Source organism: Lampris incognitus, chromosome 20, assembly GCF_029633865.1.
Source record: "Lampris incognitus isolate fLamInc1 chromosome 20, fLamInc1.hap2, whole genome shotgun sequence".
In the NCBI taxonomy this organism is placed as follows: domain Eukaryota; kingdom Metazoa; phylum Chordata; class Actinopteri; order Lampriformes; family Lampridae; genus Lampris; species Lampris incognitus.
In genome coordinates, this window is record NC_079230.1 from 18,669,847 (window position 1) to 18,691,600 (window position 21,754).

The 21,754-nt window shown below is 45.6% G+C and overlaps 1 protein-coding gene across 1 annotated transcript in view; it reads left to right on the forward strand.

Moving 5' to 3' along the window:
• The window catches only part of LOC130130555 (ADAMTS-like protein 1), a 126,474-nt gene that overhangs the window by 17,827 nt on the left and 86,893 nt on the right, over nucleotides 1-21,754 (forward strand). The window lies entirely within an intron of this gene.

The following is a 21,754-nucleotide window of genomic DNA, read 5'->3' on the forward strand; positions in this document are numbered from 1 at the left end:
TGGATAGGTTCATATATGGTAGTACACAAACCCCCCCCCCTTTTTTTTTGTCATTGCATGCAACTGCAGCCTTTCAATATATATTGAAAGCATCGACGAATTGCCATTTGCAGCCAGTAAGTCCCACTGCCGTGCCAAATTTGCATAATGTAGCTTTAAATTACACTTCTCTTCCTCTCCAGGGGCTTCATGTATCAGTCCGTTACTATGGGCAAATTTGTGCGTACACATACACGGAATTTTTTAACCCTCAAGATTGTCTGACAGGCAGAAGTAAAGCATGATGGTTATTTGTAATTCCTTCCTCCTAACATCTATTGTCTACCTCTTACAACGAATAATCACCCAGGCCTGCAAATATATCAGTGTTAGCCAATCGGTGTCTAAATTCAGGGGTTACCCAGGTTCTACACTGGTCTCTGAGACAAACGTCGGGGCTAAAAAATCCCATTGGTGTGTAAGAACAAATTTGCCCATAGTAACAATTCACACATGAGGCCCCTGATCTCTTTAAAGACATGGCCCTAAACCAATAAGCCAACTTTATGTCTCTTCAGCCACTAAGATGGTGTCTCTAAGACAACCCACCCCGGCTCCCCACATATTAAATCATGTTTTAGATTTTCATCTTCTTATGGAAAAAGAACCCCCCCCCCAATTTTTTTTTTTTTTTTGGATCACTGTTTGAGCCTATATAGAGGGAAGTGAAAATGAATACTTTTACTCTGGTTTATCCCATGTAAAGGTGATACTGGCGTGATCATCTGCCATTGCCTCACCTGGACACACGCAAATGCACACACAGGTCGTGTTTCCATCCAACTTTGCTATAATATTTCAAGCAAACTATTAAATATTGCAAATAATCATGCAAATCAAGGTGCATTTCCAAGAGATCTATTTGAACAAATAAAACCCTGAAAACGTGTGTGTGTACATGTGCTACATCATATGTCCATGCACCCATGAGGAAAATGGACTAATTAGGATACGAAAAAGTTGGTCATGTGATTAAATTCTATTCGCATTTCATTTCTTTAATCGGCAAATGCGTTTTTATCGGAATTTATCACATTTCTTTTTATCAAATGAAAAGTTTATCCATCTTAAGTGAGCATAAAAACATTAACGCAGGCATCCCGGTAGCATAGCATATTTTCGTTGCCTACCAACACGGGGATCGCCGGTTCGAATCCCCATGTTACTTCCGGCTTGGTCGGGCATCCCTACAGACACAGTTGGCTATGTTTACGGGTGGGAAGCCGGATGTGGGTATGTGTCCTGGTCACTGCACTAGCGCCTCCTCTGGTTGGTCGGGGCAAAACTCCTCACTGTCAGCTGAAAAGAAGCAGCTGGCGACTCCACATGTATCGGAAGAGACATGTGGTAGTCTGCAGCCCTCCCCGGATCGGCAGAGGGGGTGGGGCAGCAACCAGGACGGCTCAGAAGAGTGGGGTAATTGGCCGGGTACAATTGGGGAGAAAAGGGGGGGTTATAAAAAAACAGTAATGCAAATGTTGAGGATTTTATTTGATGTTTTCCATTTCCATCAAGCTTTTATTCATATTTAAAATGACAAGACGTGGTTGGTTATTGTTACGCAGCCTTACATAAGCCCCGTCCTGTCGGCACACACCAGGGCTCGGATGCAATACGTGCAGGCTGAAACCAGCTCGAACAACCGGCCCAGGCCATCCATCACAGTCAGAGGCAGTGGTCAGAGGAAATAAATGGCAGCTCGTCTTAAAGTGGGTGTGATTGAAGATGGAGGCCGGGTGGATAACTCGAAGCAGAGCCATTATGTCAGAGTTGATCTGGGGCCTCTCAGCGTCTTTGTTTTCTGCCATGCGCTGGAAGGGCAGCCTGGCCCGCAAAGCACACGGGTCAGCGAGGAAAACTGACTGTTAGAAATACGACCGGAGCTTGGTGTTTTTAAATTAATTTTTTTATCCCTTTTGAACAGGGCACACAACGGCTACTCGGTGCTTTGATTTCTAGCCTGGAGTTGATTTTCTGGCGTGAAGCGAATGTGCGTGACAGAGTTGTACCTCACGATCTAATAATCCTTACTTCCAGACAGCAATTAATCCATGTGCTCTGCAAGTCTCCTGCTTCCTCATTAATTATCAGATGCTTTTTTTAATGTATTTCCATTGCACGTTAAAGATGCTGCAAGGAGTTTCCCCCTCATTGCCAGTCTGGGTTTGATCTGATGCCTCCATATGACCAGCATAATCAGATGAGACCATCAGCGGGAGGATTAGACATTGCAATATAATGATTTCATATGTTTGTCTCCGGGTCGAATCCCTCACGAAATCTGACGAAACAATTTACGGCACACAGACGGAATACATAGCCACAATAAGAGGTAGATTACCTCATCACCGTATATCATGCAAACAGCTGTTTTTTTTCTTCCAAAAACACCACCGCCACATCTCTCCCTCTCTCTCTCTCTTCAAAAAGAAAACCAAAGGGTGGATGTAGAGCGCTGCAAAAAAAAAAGAGGCAACGCTTGTGTGAAATTAAATAATTCTCCCATGCAACACTACCGCTTTTGTCCTCAAGGGTGTCATAGCAGCTTTAACTAGTCTGATTCAAAGCATATTTAACACCCAACAGCTCGGTCTGAGCATGATGAACAGCTGTTGTCTGTATCCCATGTGTCATAGAGGCAGACACACCTGGGTGTAAACAACATGATGTCTAACGGCACTAAATTAAACACCGAGATGTGTTTCTGATCACAGAGACGCGTCCCCCCCCCCCCCTCATGTTTTCATTTGAAATTAGCGTTGGACACATTTTGTCCACTCCCTGGTACGTTATGAAGACATGCAGAAATGTCTGGCTATGCGAGACGTTTACCATTTGGGTCATTTGGTTTGACCGCCAACACATTGAGGAGTCTTGTCCCTCGCTGAGACGGGAACAAGTGCACCCTGGGATTGCTCGGCATGCACGGTGCAGCAACAGCTGTCATGCCGTAGTGAGATGAGAATCGGGACGGCGTTATGACCTCAACTTCGTCTCTGTCCATCGTGACACTTTGCAAAACAAGCTGGAGACTAACCCTCAAACTGGCCAGCGAACGTCCAGCTGCGCTTGGTGCAGAGACTGTGTTCATGACAGGAAGCAGTGGCATGTTCCAGGATGTGACACAGGACTCTATCGGGAGCTGTCCGGATGTCGTCCGCCCTCCAGCAGTCGGTCACCCTGTCCTCATCGGCATCATCGTGGGAACCAATCTTTCACTCAGAACATATGGGCATGACTAAATTTCCTGCTGCTGGTGCAGAGACCCAGGGGTCAGAGCCTGCAGCCCATCCTCACAAACGCTCAAAACTGGGACTTTTCTCAATGCTTTGTGGATCACTCCAGAAAAACCCCATGTTTTATCTTATTTTGACCCTTGGATACACAAAGCAGTACAAGAGTATCAAAGCCGCAGCCTTCTCTTGTATTGTATTTACATGTCATTAATTTATTGTTAAAGTTTTTTTTTAAATTATTATTAATTTTCCCGGGTGGCACCGTGGCGCAATGGTTAGCGCGGTCGCCTCACAGCAAGAAGGTTATGGGTTCGAGCCCCGGGGCAGTCCAACCTTGGGGGTCGTCCCAGGTCATCCTCTGTGTGGAGTTTGCATGTTCTCCCCGTGTCTGCATGGGTTTCCTCCGGGGGCTCCCGTTTCCTCCCGCAGTCCAAAGACATGTAGGTCAGATGAATCGGCCATACTAAATTGTCCCTAGGTGTGAATGTCTGTGTGTGTGTGGGGGGGGGGGGGGGCTGTGATGGCCTGGCAGCCTGTCCAGGGTGTCTCCCTGCCTGCTGCCCAATGACTGCTGGGATAGGCTCCAGCATCCCCGCGACACTGAGAGCAGGATAAGCGGTATGGATAATGGCTGGATGGATGGATGGATTCCCCACCCCTTTTTTCACCCCAATTGTACCCGTCCAATCACCCCACTCTTCTGAGCCATCCCGGTCACTGTTCCACCCCCTCTGCCGATCCGGGGAGGGCTGCAGACTACCACATGCCTCCTCCAATACATGTGGAGACGCCAGCTGCTTCTTTTCACCTGACAGTGAGGAATTTCACCAGGGGGATGTAGCGTATGGGAGGCTCACACTATTTCCCCCAGTTTCCCCTTCCCCCTGAACAGATGCCCCGACTGACCAGAGGAGGCGCTAGTGCAGTAACCAAGACACAGGAATGAATATATTAGAGGGACAGCTCAGGTTGGACGGTTTGGAGACAAAGCAAGAGAGGCAAGATTGAGATGGCTTGGATATGTGTGGAGGAGAGATGCTGGGTATACTGGGAGAAGGATGCTGAAGGATGGAGCTGCCAGGAAAGAGGAAAAGAGGAAGGCCAAAGAGGAGGTTTATGGATATGGTGAGGGAGGACATGCAGGTGGCTGGTGTGACAGAGGAAGATGCAGAAGACAGGAAGAGATGGAAACGGATGATCAGCTATGGCGACCCCTAACGGGAGCAGCCAAAGTAGTAGCAGTATTAGTAGTAGTGGCAGTAGTAGTTTAAGGATTACTAGTTTTGTTTTGGTGATTAAAAAAAAGAAAGAAAAAAAGGATTTTGAGTGATTTCTCTTTCATTTCACCCAGTAAAACCAGAATAGGCAGCATTGAACCACTGTCCATATTCCTTGCTGTCAGTGATGCCAGTGTCTTTGATTTTGTTTTATTCATCCGTGTGAATTTGCATCTTTGTAATTACCTAAAATGGTTTTAATCTTGAATGATGTCAGTTGGTCCTCTGTATTGCACACTTGGTTTCTGCTACGCTGCTGCATATTTCTACACACGCGTGTGATGTAGAGAAGGGTTGTTGCTTCTTTTGGGTCTCTGCAAGCCTGACATTCAGTTCCAAGTCCAGCCCCGCCCGGCAGCGACAGAGTCCAACGGCTAATACCAAACTAAAAGGCTAAACACTTCCTGAAATCCAAACAAGTGTCTGTTTCTGAAAAATGTGTACTGACGAGCTCTGTCTGTAGAAATGGTACAGTCACACATCACAAGCGTGAAAAGTGATCAGATGAACGAACTCGAACCAAACACCAAAACTCCGTGCCAGATGGGATTTACTTGTTTCATCTTTTGCAACTATAGATTGTTGTTGTTGTTGTGCAGTAAGATAGAATAGTGGGTCTATATACCTTTTAAGTCTCTTTTTTGATTTTTTGAGACACTTTATTGATCTCCGTAGGGAAATTCTGCTCTGCATTTAACCCATCCTAGCTGTGTAGCTAGCAGCAGTGGGCAGCCGCCATGCAGCACCCGGGGACCAACTCCAGTTTGTCTTGCCATGCCTCGGTCAGGGGCACAGACAGGAGTATTAACCCTAACATGCATGTCTTCTTTTTTTTTTGTGCATAACAGTCATGCAGTCACGTTTGGTGCATAACAGTCGTTTGAGTCTGGTGAATGATTTTCTTGACCGGCCGATTGATTTATATATCTGTCTGAGTCTGTTTGTACTTCCATTTAAGTGGCTCTGAAGTATCTGTCAACACCGAGAGCCGTGCTGCTCTCCGGCTCCCGTACCAGACCCGTCGGCACTAAATCAGAACGACGTTTTTCTGTCCTCCTGCTCTGTTTGTCCACTTAAATCCCCCGGATCTGGAGGGACCTCACAGGGCCAAAACCGGATCCTCGTGGCCCGCTGTTGTTTTACGACAACTCAACACCTTCGCTGTGTTGCTTCCACAGCGCCGGGGATGCTACAGGATGAAGTATAAGTTACTTCGGGGTCAGTTCAGGTGCCGCTGGCTTTCCCCAACGTTTCAGCCTTTAAAGCACCACCAGAACTCATACCGGGTCTCTGAAACATGCAGGGCTGCGGTGGACATATCGTGTTAAGAAAAACACTTAAATGTGATTTTTTTTCTATCATTTTTTTTTTCTTCATTTTTTTTGAGGGTTGTGTTTCAAGCGCTGGTGCTGTCACGACTCACCGCGTTAGCCTCCGAGCTGTCAGAGCTTGTTTGAGGGCCTCATTAAAAACCCCCCACATTAAATATAATAGCTAGTTGTTACCTGAGCATGGAAACCGCACCACGTCTGGCGCTGAGACTAACGTTACGGGCTCGGCTATTTTTATATTAAGACTTCTTTCAAGCGAGGTACCGAAGCCTCGGCTCTGGATTTAGTGTCTTCATCTGTTTGGGTTGTGAGCGTGGAGATGTTGGCATTGCTGTGTCACACCGCAAAATTAGTCCCCGGCTCAAACCGGACTGCCGACGCAGAGCCCCTCGCGGCCTTACACATGGTCAGCAGGTGGAACAACCTGTCCGCCGTTGTAAGGAGCAGGAAATATGGTACTTATTATTGCTGAACTGGTCAAGCGCTGAAGTCGTGGCTGGTTTGTGGTCAGTCCCACAACTGGGGAGCGAAGGATAGTGATTTATATTTGGAGCGTTGTGAGGAGCTATGCCGGTGAAGTGATAGCCCTGGTCTATGTTTGTACTGCAGTCTATTATAAGCCAGCGGCTAGTCATATGAAAACCAGCTGGTGACAGCTAAGTTATGACATGATGAATGGCTTTTGCTATTGTACCAATTAGATCACGTACTGTTTTACTTGGGAATATGAAGCCGTTTGATACCATTTGGTGCGGTCAGTAAAAGGGTCCCGCGTTTTTATTTCTCCCCGTTTGTGGGCTTTAAGGTTTGATTTCTGGCCAGGGTCGCTGTGTCTCAAAACCTTCTCCACATGACCAGCAAGCAGTTTGACATTGGAGAATGTGCACAAGAAAAGTGAGCTGGCCTCTGAAAATAAACAAAAAAAAAAAAAATTTTTTTGATAGGAAAGATAACACTGATTTAAGCAAATTTGAAGTTGATAATTACACAACACAGGATAGCGTTCTTGTTAGAGTCTATGCTGTAGATATATATATATGTATATACACTACCGTTCAAAAGTTTGGGATCACCCAAACAATTTCGTGTTTTCCATGAAAAGTCACACTTATTCACCACCATATGTTGTGAAATGAATAGAAAATAGAGTCAAGACATTGACAAGGTTAGAAATAATGATTTTTATTTGAAATAAGATTTTTTTTACATCAAACTTTGCTTTCGTTAAAGAATCCTCCATTTGCAGCAATTACAGCATTGGAGACCTTTGGCATTCTAGCTGTTAATTTGTTGAGGTAATCTGGAGAAATTGCACCCCACGCTTCCAGAAGCAGCTCCCACAAGTTGGATTGGTTGGATGGGCACTTCTTTGAGCAGATTGAGTTTCTGGAGCATCACATTTGTGGGGTCAATTAAACGCTCAAAATGGCCAGAAAAAGAGAACTTTCATCTGAAACTCGACAGTCTATTCTTGTTCTTAGAAATGAAGGCTATTCCATGCGAGAAATTGCTAAGAAATTGAAGATTTCCTACACCGGTGTGTACTACTCCCTTCAGAGGACAGCACAAACAGGCTCTAACAGGTACTATTTAATGAAGATGCCAGTTGGGGACCTGTGAGGCGTCTGTTTCTCAAACTAGAGACTCTAATGTACTTATCTTCTTGCTCAGTTGTGCAACGCGGCCTCCCACTTCTTTTTCTACTCTGGTTAGAGCCTGTTTGTGCTGTCCTCTGAAGGGAGTAGTACACACCGGTGTAGGAAATCTTCAATTTCTTAGCAATTTCTCGCATGGAATAGCCTTCATTTCTAAGAACAAGAATAGACTGTCGAGTTTCAGATGAAAGTTCTCTTTTTCTGGCCATTTTGAGTGTTTAATTGACCCCACAAATGTGATGCTCCAGAAACTCAATCTGCTCAAAGAAGTGCCCATCCAACCAATCCAACTTGTGGGAGCTGCTTCTGGAAGCGTGGGGTGCAATTTCTCCAGATTACCTCAACAAATTAACAGCTAGAATGCCAAAGGTCTGCAATGCTGTAATTGCTGCAAATGGAGGATTCTTTGACGAAAGCAAAGTTTGATGTAAAAAAAATCTTATTTCAAATACAAATCATTATTTCTAACCTTGTCAATGTCTTGACTCTATTTTCTATTCATTTCACAACATATGGTGGTGAATAAGTGTGACTTTTCATGGAAAACACAAAATTGTTTGGGTGATCCCAAACTTTTGAACGGTAGTGTATATATATATTATTTTTTTAAAGATTTTTTTCTGGCATTTTTGCCTTTGTTGGATAGAGGATAGTGAAGTGGCAGACAGGAAATGAGGGGAGAGAGAGATGGGTACGACATGCAACAAAGGTCACTGGCTGGAATCGAATCAGGGACGTTACGGTTATGTGGCATGCACTGTAACCATTTGGCTACCAGGGTGCCTGCTGTAGATATTTTATCTTCGATATTTTGTTTTGTGTTAACATTAGTTATGAACAATGACCGATAATTATGAAAAAGATTGCACCAATAATCAATACATTGATAACAATGGTATAGATGGTTTATGGGTTTTTGTATTGTGAATTATGCCCTCCTATCATAATACATATTTACATCCATCCATAATCCAAACCGCTTATCCTGCTCAGGGTCATGGGATGCTGGAGCCTATCCCAGCAGTCATTGGGCAGCAGGTGGGGAGACACCTTGGACCGGCCGCCAGTCCATCACAGGGCCGACACATACACACACACACACACACACATTCACACCTAGGGACAATTTAGTACGGCTGATTCACCTGACCTACATCTCTTTGGCCTGTGGGAGGAAACCGGAGCACCCGGAGGAAACCCACGCAGCACGGGGAGAACATGCAAACTCCACACAGAGGATGACCCGGGACGACCCACCTAGGTTGGACTACCGCGGGGCTCGAACCCAGGACCTTCTTGCTGTGAGGCAACCACGCCAACCGCTGTGCCACCCATATTTATATATGGATACAAAAGATAAACAATATGTTCAGTAAATTCATTAAAACCAACAGTAATGTTGTAAATAAATATCTCAACACTTCTTCTTGACAGTTTGATCGATCCGACTAACAGCCATTGTTCAGCACTTTGAAGGTAACAGAAAATAACATAATAAGAATAACCGCCAGTTATTCTGTGTGTGGTGTCCATGACATTCCAAACCCCCCGTCGCATGGCAGAGAGCATACCTCGGACAAAGAAAAGCCAGGAATACATAAACACCAGTCTGATCTATTGCATTTGTTTAACTGGTGATACTGTCCGTGTTTTAAGCACTTGTACAGGATTGTCCCTTTACATTACAGTGTACCGTCCTTACCCAAGCCGACAGGTATTACTGATGTCTGGGTATATGTGGCATGCTCATGTGCGGCCAGGAGTTATTGGTGCTGACGTCTTAGGCACGACTGGTTTGCGTCCTATAGAGCCCTTTTTCTGCACCGCCATCGACAACTGCAGCCTCAAGAGACTTTTATTGCTTCTGTTTTGACAGAAAGGTGTCACACTGCTAAAACATTCGCATCATCTACGTCCCGGTCCAATTAGGCTTTCTTTGCAAATGTAAATGTCTGCAAACCATTTTAATACCATTTTAGTACGTTGAAATGAACTGTTTGTTTTGAAGTTGTTTTGGGGTGGTGGTTATGTTGTATTACATGTGTGTTAGTATGCATGCTCCACATACAACTAGACATCTCACCTCATACACCAATGTAAGGTTCACATTTTAGAATTGGCTTTCCAAACAAAGTGAACTGGGCATGGGATAGGGGGAAGATCTCAAATTTCAAAACTACAACAGTGAATATAACAAGGAATGAAATGCGTATACTGCACATGTTCCATGTGCAGACAGGTTTGTTTTTTTTGTGTAGATTTTTCCCCCTTTTTTCTCCCCAGTTGTATCTGGCCCATTACCCCTCTCTTCCAAGCCATTCCGGTCGCTGCTCCACCCCCTTTGCCAATCCGGGGAGGGCTGCAGACTACCACATGTCTCCTCCAATACATGTGGCGTCGCCAGCTGCTTCTTTTCACCTGACAGTGAGGAGTTTCGCCAGGGGGATGTAGCGCATGGGAGGATCACGCTATTCCCCCCAGTCCCCCGAACATGCACCCTGACCGACCAGAAGAGGTGCTCATGCAGCGACCAGGACACATACCCACATCTGGCTTCCCACCCGCAGACACGGCCAATTGTGTCTGTAGGGATGACCGACCAAGCCGGAGGTAACGCCAGGATTCGAACTGGCGAGCCCCGTGTTGGTAGGCAATGGAATAGACCGCTATGCTACCCAGACACCGTGCAGACTGATTTTAAAATAACCATAACGATCCAGTTGTGCAATACATCTGCGGGCTCCTGAGATAACTATTTAGTTTAACCTTGCGTACAACGAATAATGACAAACGAAGCAAAGTAAATCCTGCAAAACCTTTCGCCTCCTCATTCATATCTGCCAATCATCAAGAGCGCCGCATCTTTTCTCCATTTGTGGTAAGCGTCCCTAAAGTTCCTGTCAGGCATCAGAATTTATCCAGTCGTCTGGAATTATTTTGGTTGTCATCCGCCTGCCGTGCAGCCTGCTCCTCACCAGGAGGAAACCAGGCTTTAGGGTTTCTTTTTCTCAAAAATAAGTGTTTTGGTGTTTCTTCAGTGCAATGTGGGGAAGAAACCCCGTGTTGGTCGGGTCAAAGGTCAGGTTCCACTGTCTTGCCTTGGAACAGGTCTATAAAAACTCTATGCTTGAGTCTTGTCGTTTGGACACCATGTGCGAATGTCACCGTTATGAACCTCCAGAGCAGAAATCACTTCTGTTTCTGCACCAGAGTCAAAAGCTTTGCGCTTGGGTCAAAGTCTTGTATTTTATTTTTATTTATTTATTTTTGATGGGGTGTGTTGATGCCAACAGTTTGCGTGTAGGTGCTTCTTATCTTAAACGTGCATGTTATGAATGGACAGACTCCAGTATAGTATTTTCTTTCTCCAGCAAAGGAAAGAGAGCCAGCCACCCACCTGAAGCAGAGGAGGTGAGACTAGTTAGGTACACATTTTTGCCCCCATCCCCCAGCCCCCCCCAAACAAAAATAAAAAGGACATAACTGACTATCCGTTAAGAACTGTAATGAGATTGGTTGTGTTAATACTACCAACCCTCCAAGAACCATGAAGCAAACCCATGATGGTGCACTACTTTAACTTTGTGACATTACCAAATACATGACTGTAACCAAAGCTGTGGCCCCGTACTTCTCTCAGACCCGCCTGAAAGTTTGATGGACATCACACTACTGGCTGTAATATTGTACCTGCTATGCACTGAGTATCAATAACCTTTTCTTTTTATTTTGGATTTTTCCCCCTTTTTCTCCTCAATTGTATCCGGCCAATTACCCCACTCTTCCGAGCCGTCCCAGTTGCTGCTCCACCCCCCTTTGCCGAGCCGGGGAGGACTGCAGACTGCCACATGCCTCCTCCGATACATGTGGAGTCACCAGCTGCTTCTTTTCACCTGACAGTCAGGAGTTTCGCCAGGGGGGCGTAGCACGTGGGAAGATTACACGAGCCCCCCCCCCCAGTTCCCCCTCCCCCCTGAACAGGTGCCCCAACCAACCAGAGGAGGCGCTAGTGTAGGGACCAGGACGCATACCCGCATCCGGCTTCCCACCCGCAGACACGGCTAATTGTGTCTGCAGGGGCCCGACCAAGCCGGAGGTAATACGGGGATTCGAACTGGGATCCCCGTGTTGGTAGGCAATGGAATAGATCACTACGCTACCCGGATGCTCCAGAATGTCAATAACCTTTAAGACTAATTCACACTTTTTCATGGGTATAAAATAAACACCAGATGAGTTGGTCTGCAGTTCTATACTTGAAAAAAATCCAGTTTTATTCCCATGACAGTAGTTATGTTTATTTGCGGGGGTATTTGGGGAAAAATACAATAGGCGCTTCTACGTCTACCACTTTAGCACCAAAAAATCATTTAAATAAGTTGGTGCCCATGGTAATGGAAATAATCATCATTTCTAGGATGTGTCATAGGAAAAGATAGGAGATGGCTGTCCAGTTCATATCATGGATCCTCTGCTGTCGCTGTGGCTTCCTAGACTGGTAAAAACAGTGTCATGATAGCATGAGCACATCCGGCTTGGTTAAATCAAATACAGAAGGGGAAGAATGACTTGCAGAGCAGCGGCCTCAGGGACTTATTTTGGCACGTGTGTGTGTGTGTGTGTGTGTGTGTGTGTGTGTGTGTGTGTGTGTGTGTGTGTGTGATAAAGATAAATCCAATGACAACAACGCCACTGGACAAAAACACTCCTCAATAAGTCCTGCATTCCTGGCAACAGGCATGGGCAGAAGTCATGAATACTGGGATGGCATCCAGCGCTTTACCTGTGCCCCCGTCCACAGGGTTAGCGGTTGTGTCAGGAAGGGCACCCGACGTAAAATTTTGCCAAATCAGTACGCGGATTTACAAGACCATACCAGATCGGCCGAGGACCGGGCTAACAACGACCGCCATTGGTGCTGTGCCCTCACAGGGTACCGATGGAAACTGTAAAATCCACTGCAGCGACCCCTGACAAACAGGGAACAAGCTCGAAGAAGAAGAAGTCCTGCATTCAAATTAAATCCCTTTCTACACACCAACACAGAAATGATATGGGACATAGATGTCCCATCGGACTTGAACCTAGTTTTTTGGCACTTGTGTTGCCGTCTCCTGACTAGATTCTTGCTTGTGTTGTATTAACTCTCAGATGTATGTTGCTTTGGATAAAAGCATCCGCTAAATGAAATAATGAAATTGTAACATTGTAACAGACTATGTAGAAAACAAATCACAGAAAGTTGAATCAGTTCATCTGGACACAAAGTTTATTGGGAGAAACGTTTCATCACTCACCTAAGAGGTCACTTAGTCACTTATATATACAATGTGTGTATCCGTTTAATAATTAATTGTTTCAACTGCTCAGTCCGTGCAACCCTGAAATGAAAGGCTGTTATTTTAACGGAAAGACATGTCACTCTCCAGTTAACACAACTATATTGCCATGTTACCTTGTCCCATGTTGAATAAATGTGTCTAATATGGGGTGAGAAATCACAGTTAAATGTCATACCTAGCAGGGGGAAAATGGAGCCTGTGACCATGAAGAGTTATTTTTGTTTGTTTGTTTGTTTATTTTGCACATTCCAGTATAAAGCTATTGCAATCAGAGCATATGGAGTCTATTGTAAGGTGTTAATTAAAGAACAGATTGACATTTCATTGGTTTGTGCAGACCACAACCACCCAGCAAAACTCTCTTATACATGGATTAACTTAAGCACATTCAATTGGGTGGGTGTAGACGTGCATGCACATACACACAAGCACACACGGACACACGCCTCAGGAATGTCTGCCAGTAAACAGACTGAAGACAAAGCGACGCGGCGTTACGCATCGCGTGTCGCCATGTTGAGTGGCGAGCCTCTGCGCTGGTGCCCAGGTTGAGATGAGGTGAGGATAACTCACCAGCCCGTGGAGGCTAAACATTTCTAAGTTTGCCCTCCGGTTTGCCCCCCGACACAGCGTCTGCCAGCCGCCGAATGAATGTCAAGTACAATCTCCGCTGTGCTCCTTAAAAGGCCGTCTCAAAGGGGTGCCGGTGCATCACAGGGCAGATGTCATGCATCATTATGAAACACTAGCCGGCGATGGACTAGAAAGTGTAAGCAGCGGGACACGATGACATCGCCCAGGAAAACTTTCCATCCGTCAAAGAGATTTTTTTTTCCCTCTTCTGAAGCTTCTCTTTCCAAAGCGACAAGCCGTGGGAGTTGAAGAGAGCAGCAATGACTCCTCTGACCACTCTACTGCTCCTCGTTCCTGCAGCAGAAGATGCACTTGGGTGGGGGTGGGGGGGGTGGGGGGGGAGACCAGTAAATCAAGTTTAGAGAAATCTGGCACAGCAGGTGAGGAGAAGGTACGTCTTCAAAAGTACCCCAACCCCCACCCCAACCCGGAGGAAGAAGGCTGTATATAAGATAACTAAATAATCCATCAGGAATTAGAGAACGTGTTGAAAGTTGGGGTTTCATTTTGGGGTTTCTTTTGTTTTGTCCCCCCAGAGAGCTTAGTCATGGGCCGCTGCAGTAAAGGTATCCTGTGGATGAATGCCTAAAGTGAAAATTGCAACCGTGAGTGTTTTTTTTCTTTTTCTTTTCTGTTTCATTTTTCTCTTTTTATACTGACCGGTGTCTCGTTGCCTTGGGCAAGCCAGGACCCTTTCACAGCTTTTATAACTTTTACTTCCCCCCCCCCCCCATCAGGTCTGAGATTTAGGATTAGGTTAGGTGTTTTGGTCTGTAATGAGCAAATATTGAAGCAGGCTGGTCAAAATCCCGTATTTCCTTCATGATGAATGGAGAAAAAAAACTTCTCACAGATCGAGGTGTGGGGGCCGGAGATGGATATGGCAAGCAAAAGTCCACCTATGACAGAAGGGGAACCCCCCTCCTCCCCCCCCACACATTTTTCCCCCCTCTGCAGATTATGAAAGGGTGAACAGAGAGAGGGAGCGGAAACGAGCGCTGCGATGTTTCCTCATCCAATATGTGTTAAGTGAAAGCGGACTCAGATCCCCATGGAAGTGGATTAGCAAAACTATCTTTTCCTCTTGGGTTTCACTCACACAGGAGCTGGTCTTGGAAAAAAGGGTGTCCTTATCTAAACATTAGACGGGATCTTATTAATCAAAGGCAGCAGCGCACGAAACACAAGTCCTGGTTTTGGCCCCGCTGCGCTGCGGCGGAGAGTCGCTCGTTTTCACAGTTTCCATCCAAACAGTGGAAGCTGGCATTCCAGGAAAGGCCAATTATAATATCAGGTTGGTGTTATTACTGTTGATTATGTGCTTTGAAGGCCCACTCTGACACCGAGTTCACTTCCTCTCCCCTTCTCTGGTTGGGACGGGCACTTTGAAACCAGAGCTGCCTCGGAGGTTAACCAATCACTGTCGGTTGTATCCTCTTCCACTTCACCCCTCGGCCTCTGTCACAGCGACACACGCACACATACACACACACACACACACACACACACAGTAGTGTAGTTTTAAGCTTCCCACTTGAGGTTTCTGAGATGGTGAGTGACCCCTTGGAGTGAGTTCTGTCAGTCATCGGCCACCTTCTGACCTGCATTATGCATGTGTTTTTTAACTCCTGCCATGTTAATCGATAGACAGATTGATAGACTAGTTGATTCTTTATTGTCAGACATGACGTCCCCCCCCCTTTTTTTCTCCCCAATCGAATTTTAGCCAATTACCCCACTCTTCCAAGCCATCCCGATCGCTGCTGCACCCCCTCTGCCGATTACCACATGCCTCCTCCAATACATGTGGAGTCGCCGGCCGCGTCTTTTCACCTGATAGGAGTTTTGCCAGGGGGACGTAGCACGTGGGAGGATCACGCTATTCCCCCAGCCCCCCCCCCCCCCCGAACAGGTGCCCCAACCGACCAGACGAGGCGCTAGAGCAGTGACCAGGACACATACTCACATTCGGTTTCCCACCCGAAGACATGGCCAATTGTGTCTGTAGGGATGCCCAACCAAGCCGGAGATAACACGGAGATTCGAACCAGCGGTCCCTGTGTTCTTAGGCAATGGAATTGCCAACCACGCTACCCGGACACCCATGATGAAGTTTTTGGGGGGTTTTCCAAAGCCTGTGCATCAGAATACAAGTTCACGAACATCCAAATTCATCACATTGGGAAACAAGTTCACCATCAAAAATACTACAGTATATGTACATACGTATATACATCCATGCAGTTGTACATAGTTACACAGGCACTACCACGTACGATGTACAAGCATGCATGATGTTTAATGGGGCATGGGTACATCATACATGGACAATGACTATCACAGTGGTACTTTATATAAAGCAGCTATGGCAGAGCAGACAGAACTTCTGCCAAAGCAGAAGCAACTCGTCAAATACCGAACTTGAACATGTACGTAAATGAAGCATATTATTGTTGGTTTAACACGGAATCCAGCACACTTATAAACTCGTAAAGCTGTTTGGAGACACTGTTGCATGTACTCGTGAATTGAGCCACGCTCCTGCCAATCGACACCATGCTAAGACGCATACTGCCCATTGTGTTTTTCTGTGCCCCCAGACCCCTTTCCTTTGCATGGCAGCATAACCCAGAACCCAGGACCTCTTTGGAAATGGGATATAGCCGGGTCTCTGCCAGTTTTTAATGTCTCAGTTCAGCAGGGTGTGCAGGATGCTTGACATTGGCGCTGTCCGAACCCGGCTGATTTTTCCGAAGGAAACAAGTTTGATTGATTCCCCCTTCTAAGACTCCAGCAAGAGAGAGTTTGGTTGTCATGCACCATTAACCTTTAGTTCAGCCGGGTTCCAGCCTATCACATGGCCTTAGGAGCGGATGAATGCAGGCTTTAAAAATGAACAAGGACCTCATTAGGAGTTTTTGGACCAGCCATTTTGGAATTCAAGACACTGAAACTGTTTGAGGAAATAATTGGGAGGAACTGAAAAAAAATCGCTCAAGAAAGAGACAATCGGCGTGTTGATCACATTCTGGCCTCCATGTTTGAATTTTGCCTTGAGCAAGGACATCTGGTCACAGCAGTGTTTTTTTTTTTTTTGGAACATCATAACACACAGACACACACAGACACACACACACGTGCACCATATCTCTAAAGCTTCTCTTGATTTTATTGTGCTTGCCTTCGCTCACAGCTTCAGTATCCACAGGACTAGTACAGTGTGTTGACATGGAGCTGGGATATTGCATGGATAACGCAATATTGGAATTTACATTGATTGCACCTACACACACACACACACACACACACACACACACACACACACACACACACACCTCCCATCTGCTGGAGAGAACAGACCAAAGACATACAACGTTGAAGATAAAATGTAATGCTTCTACCATTTCAGTTGCATGCAGCATCTGCCACATGTAAACTTTGGCATCCCCAAGTATCGCAAATTTTGAATTAACTTCATCCGACTTTCAAGGACGAAATGTTTCTTAAAATGTGGAAAATAGATGATTCAATAGGTTGGTACTGAAAATAACACATTAGTGGAATTATAAACTTCTGTTTCCTCTTTTGTCAAATGACCCTGAAAATTGAACTGGATCTAACATCGTCACCCTCAGAGTGATATATTAGTGGCTTAAATGGTAGAAGTGTTTATATTAGACTTTATAGCCTCACATTGACATATATTTGGCTGTATCCTGAGTTTATGGTTGTGCAACGTTTTAATTTCAAGCGTCATTGGCAAAGTGGATTTGCAACGGTGAAATACTAGTAAAGTCAACAGGGATTCCACGTGTGAATCAGATGCTTAATAGAAGGCTGTAGTCAAGGGAAGTAATTCTTCTAAATGTTATTTTAGCGTCCCTGTGAAATGCATTCATTAATGGGGTGTTTGTAGCTTTACAGGTTGTTAAACTAGGAGGAGAGGTTGAGGAAAAACAAACTATAATACCATCCGCCATGAGGTGCACCTCATGTTCCCTGTCTGGGGTCTACCAGTTTCCCAAAGCCTTTTTCCCCCCCCCTTGACTAGAGAGGTGTTGAAAGTCAAGTTAACGTCCTAAAAGTGACTACAAAACCGAGTTTTGAATTCTCGTCCCTTCAGTACCTTTGCTTTCAACTTGATGTGCGAACCTTAAAGTCACTTTTCAGCCTCTTTGCAGTCACTTTATAGCCTCTTAAAATTTTGTCAGGAATTGCACCTGATTTAACAAAGCCCTTATTCCTTGGCTTCTTTCTATAGGTGCCTCTAATGGTAAACCCTCTATCGAATCCAAAAGACAGACCGTGATGATCTTGTCTTTTTCCCTTTGCATTAGCATGCAGCATGTGTTATTGTCGGTGCTTCTGCAGCTCAAACTGGCTGGTTCAGAGTTTAGGGCCTTAAACACAGAATCGATTTGTCACTTCTGAATGTCAGCCTGGCTGTCCCCCCCTTCTCAGGCTGATGTCTGTTCTGCTGCTGTTGCTAGCATCACTTTCTTCTTTCCCGCTAAAATGAGTAATGACCCCCCTCAGCTGCCTCCCCCAACATCTGGGGGAGAAAATGACCCCAAACTAGGGATGGGGCGATAAAGTATTTTATTGTGGATTGTGATTAAAAAAAAAACACCCAAAAAAATCGTGAATATACTCACATGAGTGGCCTCACCCAGTTCCGGTGACGGAAGATGGCAGCGCGAATTCACATTTGCGGCGGCCTCACCCAGTACCATCCATGAGGTGTCTTTGTCCACATCTGCATCTAAGTTTTGTGTTTGTTTGATGGCTGGGAGAGCTGGTGCTGGATCGGCTGGTAGAGCAGGGCAGGCTAAGCCAACTGCTGGCCCATCCGATAACACCGGGGGCGGGGGGGGGGCTGGCAGCGGCCTCACCTGAGGTCGACTGGTGTTTTTGATGTCGTTGTGAGGAGTGAGGGGAGGTGTGTCGAGGTTGTCTGGCTGGGAGAACTGGTGCTGGATCGGGTGGGAGAGCTTGGTCTGCTTCGTCTGACCTGTAGAGGATGCTGGATCTAAAAATGGCGTCTGTTCATTCCTATGAGAATTGCTCACCTGGCGCATACGCCGAAAACATTTCTGGCTTCCGGGTTACTTCTGGGTACATGTGGCCCACTGAATATGGGCAGTAGTGTTACTCCTATCGTGATTCTAGGCTATGAGAACAAGCTAACTCTGTCTAACAAGTCTAACAAGTGACCAGTAAATGCAACGCAAAACCACAAACTCAAAATATCTTGATGTGTGAAAGAGAAGGCTCAGCTTTGTGTCACTTATTCACTGTTACCTTTGATTTTTGTTCATCCATCCATCCATTATCTGAACCGCTTATCCTGCTCTCAGGGCTGCGGGGATGCTGGAGCTTATCCCAGTAGTCACTGGGTGACAGGCCACCAGGCCATCACAGGGCCGACACACATACGCACACCCATTCATACCTAGGAACAATCTAGTACGGCCAATTCACCTGACCAACATGTCTTTGGACTGTGGGAGGAAACCGGAGCCCCCGGAGGAAACCCACACAGACACGGGGAGAACATGCAAACTCCACACAGAGGACGACCCGGGATGACCCACCAAGGTTCGACTACCCCGGGGCTCGGTGACTGCGTTAACCACTGCGCCACCATGCCGGTATCCGAACATTGTTCATCCAAACAGCATTTATTTAACCTAGCAAAGATCCTCATTCCCAAGACACAACATGACCGTGCGTAGAGTGCTCGTACACAGCCATGACGTCATGCAGAAAACATTTTCTGGGCTTTTTCTGGGCTTTGGAAATTTTTCAAAAATATTCAAACCCCATGGCTTAAAAATATATAATACGAAGAGTAATAATTGACCATGATTATAGCTGCAGGTGTCCTGTCAACAGTTTTAAATGGGTCTCTTTTACGTTGGTGGTCTATGGGGAAAATGCTTTTTGGGCCGCAGGGGATTTTTCGCTGCAATATCGCGAGTGACCACATGGGAAAAAAATTGGCTCGCAAGACTGACCTGACTCCGAATTGACCTTTCGCAAAGTCCCGCCCCTCTTAGTTACTGTTGCTATGCCCTTCAAGCATTTCGGAACCAACCAGGAAGTAGCCCGAAAACACCAAAACATGAAGGAAGAAATCAGCCCATTCCCAGAGAAAATAAGTGATGTATTTTGGAGTAATTCATCCTTAATATCATCCCGTGAAAGGCAGAAGGGGCTACGTATGCGGTGGCGGGATACATTCAGAATATTAAAAGTACAACTGACTTGCGTGCACTCCGGGCTGCCGGGTGCGACTCTAATTGAGCGTAAAGCTTACCGGTCGCAATCAAAGAATGAGAAACCCCGTCAACTAATTCTGAAACACATTGTGGACCAATTGTGCTCTTGCACTGTAGGGTAAGTTACATATTTCAGCTATTATTGGTATATTTTTGATAATCCATTGTCAACATCACCATATTGTAGTGTTGATTTTGGCCAAGGTTCCTCATCGCGTTCTTTTATCCAGGCTTTTTCGGGGGTTCTGTATGGGCTCCTGGGTGTCGCAGGGCGGCCAGGGACATGTCCCGGGGCCTGGGGAACCGCCCATTATTTTTTTTGTACTTTCGGACCAGAACCGGTATTTTCAACAAAATAAGGCAAACGAAATGCCCCCGCGGGCGGGACGAGTTTTCCGAACGACCGGTCCCCACATGGAGCTCACAAAGGGGGAGGAACGTTTAAAATAGGCCGGATATGAGGAGGTCAGACTGGCCAGCCGACCCTCCCCGCGGGTTTTTATGCTCTGAAATGAAAGGTGGAACCTGGCTAACCTGTGACTAGCATAACAAAATTATGTTAGTGGACTAGCTATCATTAGCTATCATTAAATTAGGTATCTCTGGCCACAGACTAAGCTGGTTACGTTCATCAGGTACATTAATAATGTTATTTTGTTAGTAATACGTTGATATGTTAATAATGGTAATAATCGTTGTGTGGGTAAAAGTAACAGTAATAATACGTTAGCTGTATTAGCTATCAATAATACCTAGTAGCAAGCTTAGCTTGGAGCAGACAGGTATTTTTGTTGATTTTGGATGGATTAAGCTGGCCATGGGGTCTGCTATACTGCGAAATCTATTGCCGACATTGCGCTTCTTGCGTTCTGGGTTTCGGGAAGGGAAAAAAATTACACCTCCTCCAAACTTTTCACATATCTAGTATCTGATTTGCAGATCCCATAGGCACGCCGTTTCAGCATTTTGCTGTTTGAAAGCTTGACGGACCTCCCTCACGTAGAAACCGTTGCTAAGGTAGGATTGGACAAGCACCGTTCTGGGGCGGTTCTTTGCGAAAGGTCAATTGACTCCGTCTTCCGTAAACGCCTACCCAACCGGATGTGGACGACAGTTGTAGAAAATGGGTGGTTTTGTTTATTCTTGCTATAAAACTGTTAAAATGTTGATTCAAACATATTGTCAATATACACGTTTGTTTGTAGTCCTAACGACCACTACTACCTTTTCACGTCGCGGAAATGTTTTTGGTACTAATGTAAAAAAAATTAAAGTCTGCCTGTAGTGAAACAGGTGTAGCACTAAAAATGTGCAGTGACTTTTATTTTGAAACAGCGATTAGGACGAGAAATACAGAAGAAGAAAAACGAACGGCGGAAGGGGTGAGACCGGAGCAAGCCGGCCTCTAGAGTGGTCGGTACCTAATGGCAATGGTGAGCAGCCCATTAGAGTGGTTCCTTATTAAGTAGCTGAAGTATAAAATAAACTTCCAAGCTTATAAACTAAACAAAACTCAGTGTCCCGTCTGTATTGGATACCCCCCCGATTTAACCATTACACAGGCAAGCTCACAGAGACAGACCGACAGCCTTGATCAATCAATGTAGATACGGTTAATAAGTTCAAAACACATACACAGCGGGATATTTATGTGATTTAACAGCTATCTGTGCAGATTACGCGTCACTAAACGTGACAAAAATAGACTCGAAGCGTTAAGTCTGTGGGTTGATGAAATTTAATAAAATGGAAGCGCATCTGGTGCCGGGCCCTTATCGCGGATCTTCCACCTACGGCATCTGCCGGGGGGCCCGCTCTTGTAGGGTCTCCCAAAGATGTTGAAATGTGACCAAATGAAAATAATAAAACAAATTCTAGTATGTTTTTGTGCCATCGTAAGAGTTTTAAGCATTATCGGGATACCATTGTGAATCGCAGTGATTTTGGCCAGGATATTCAT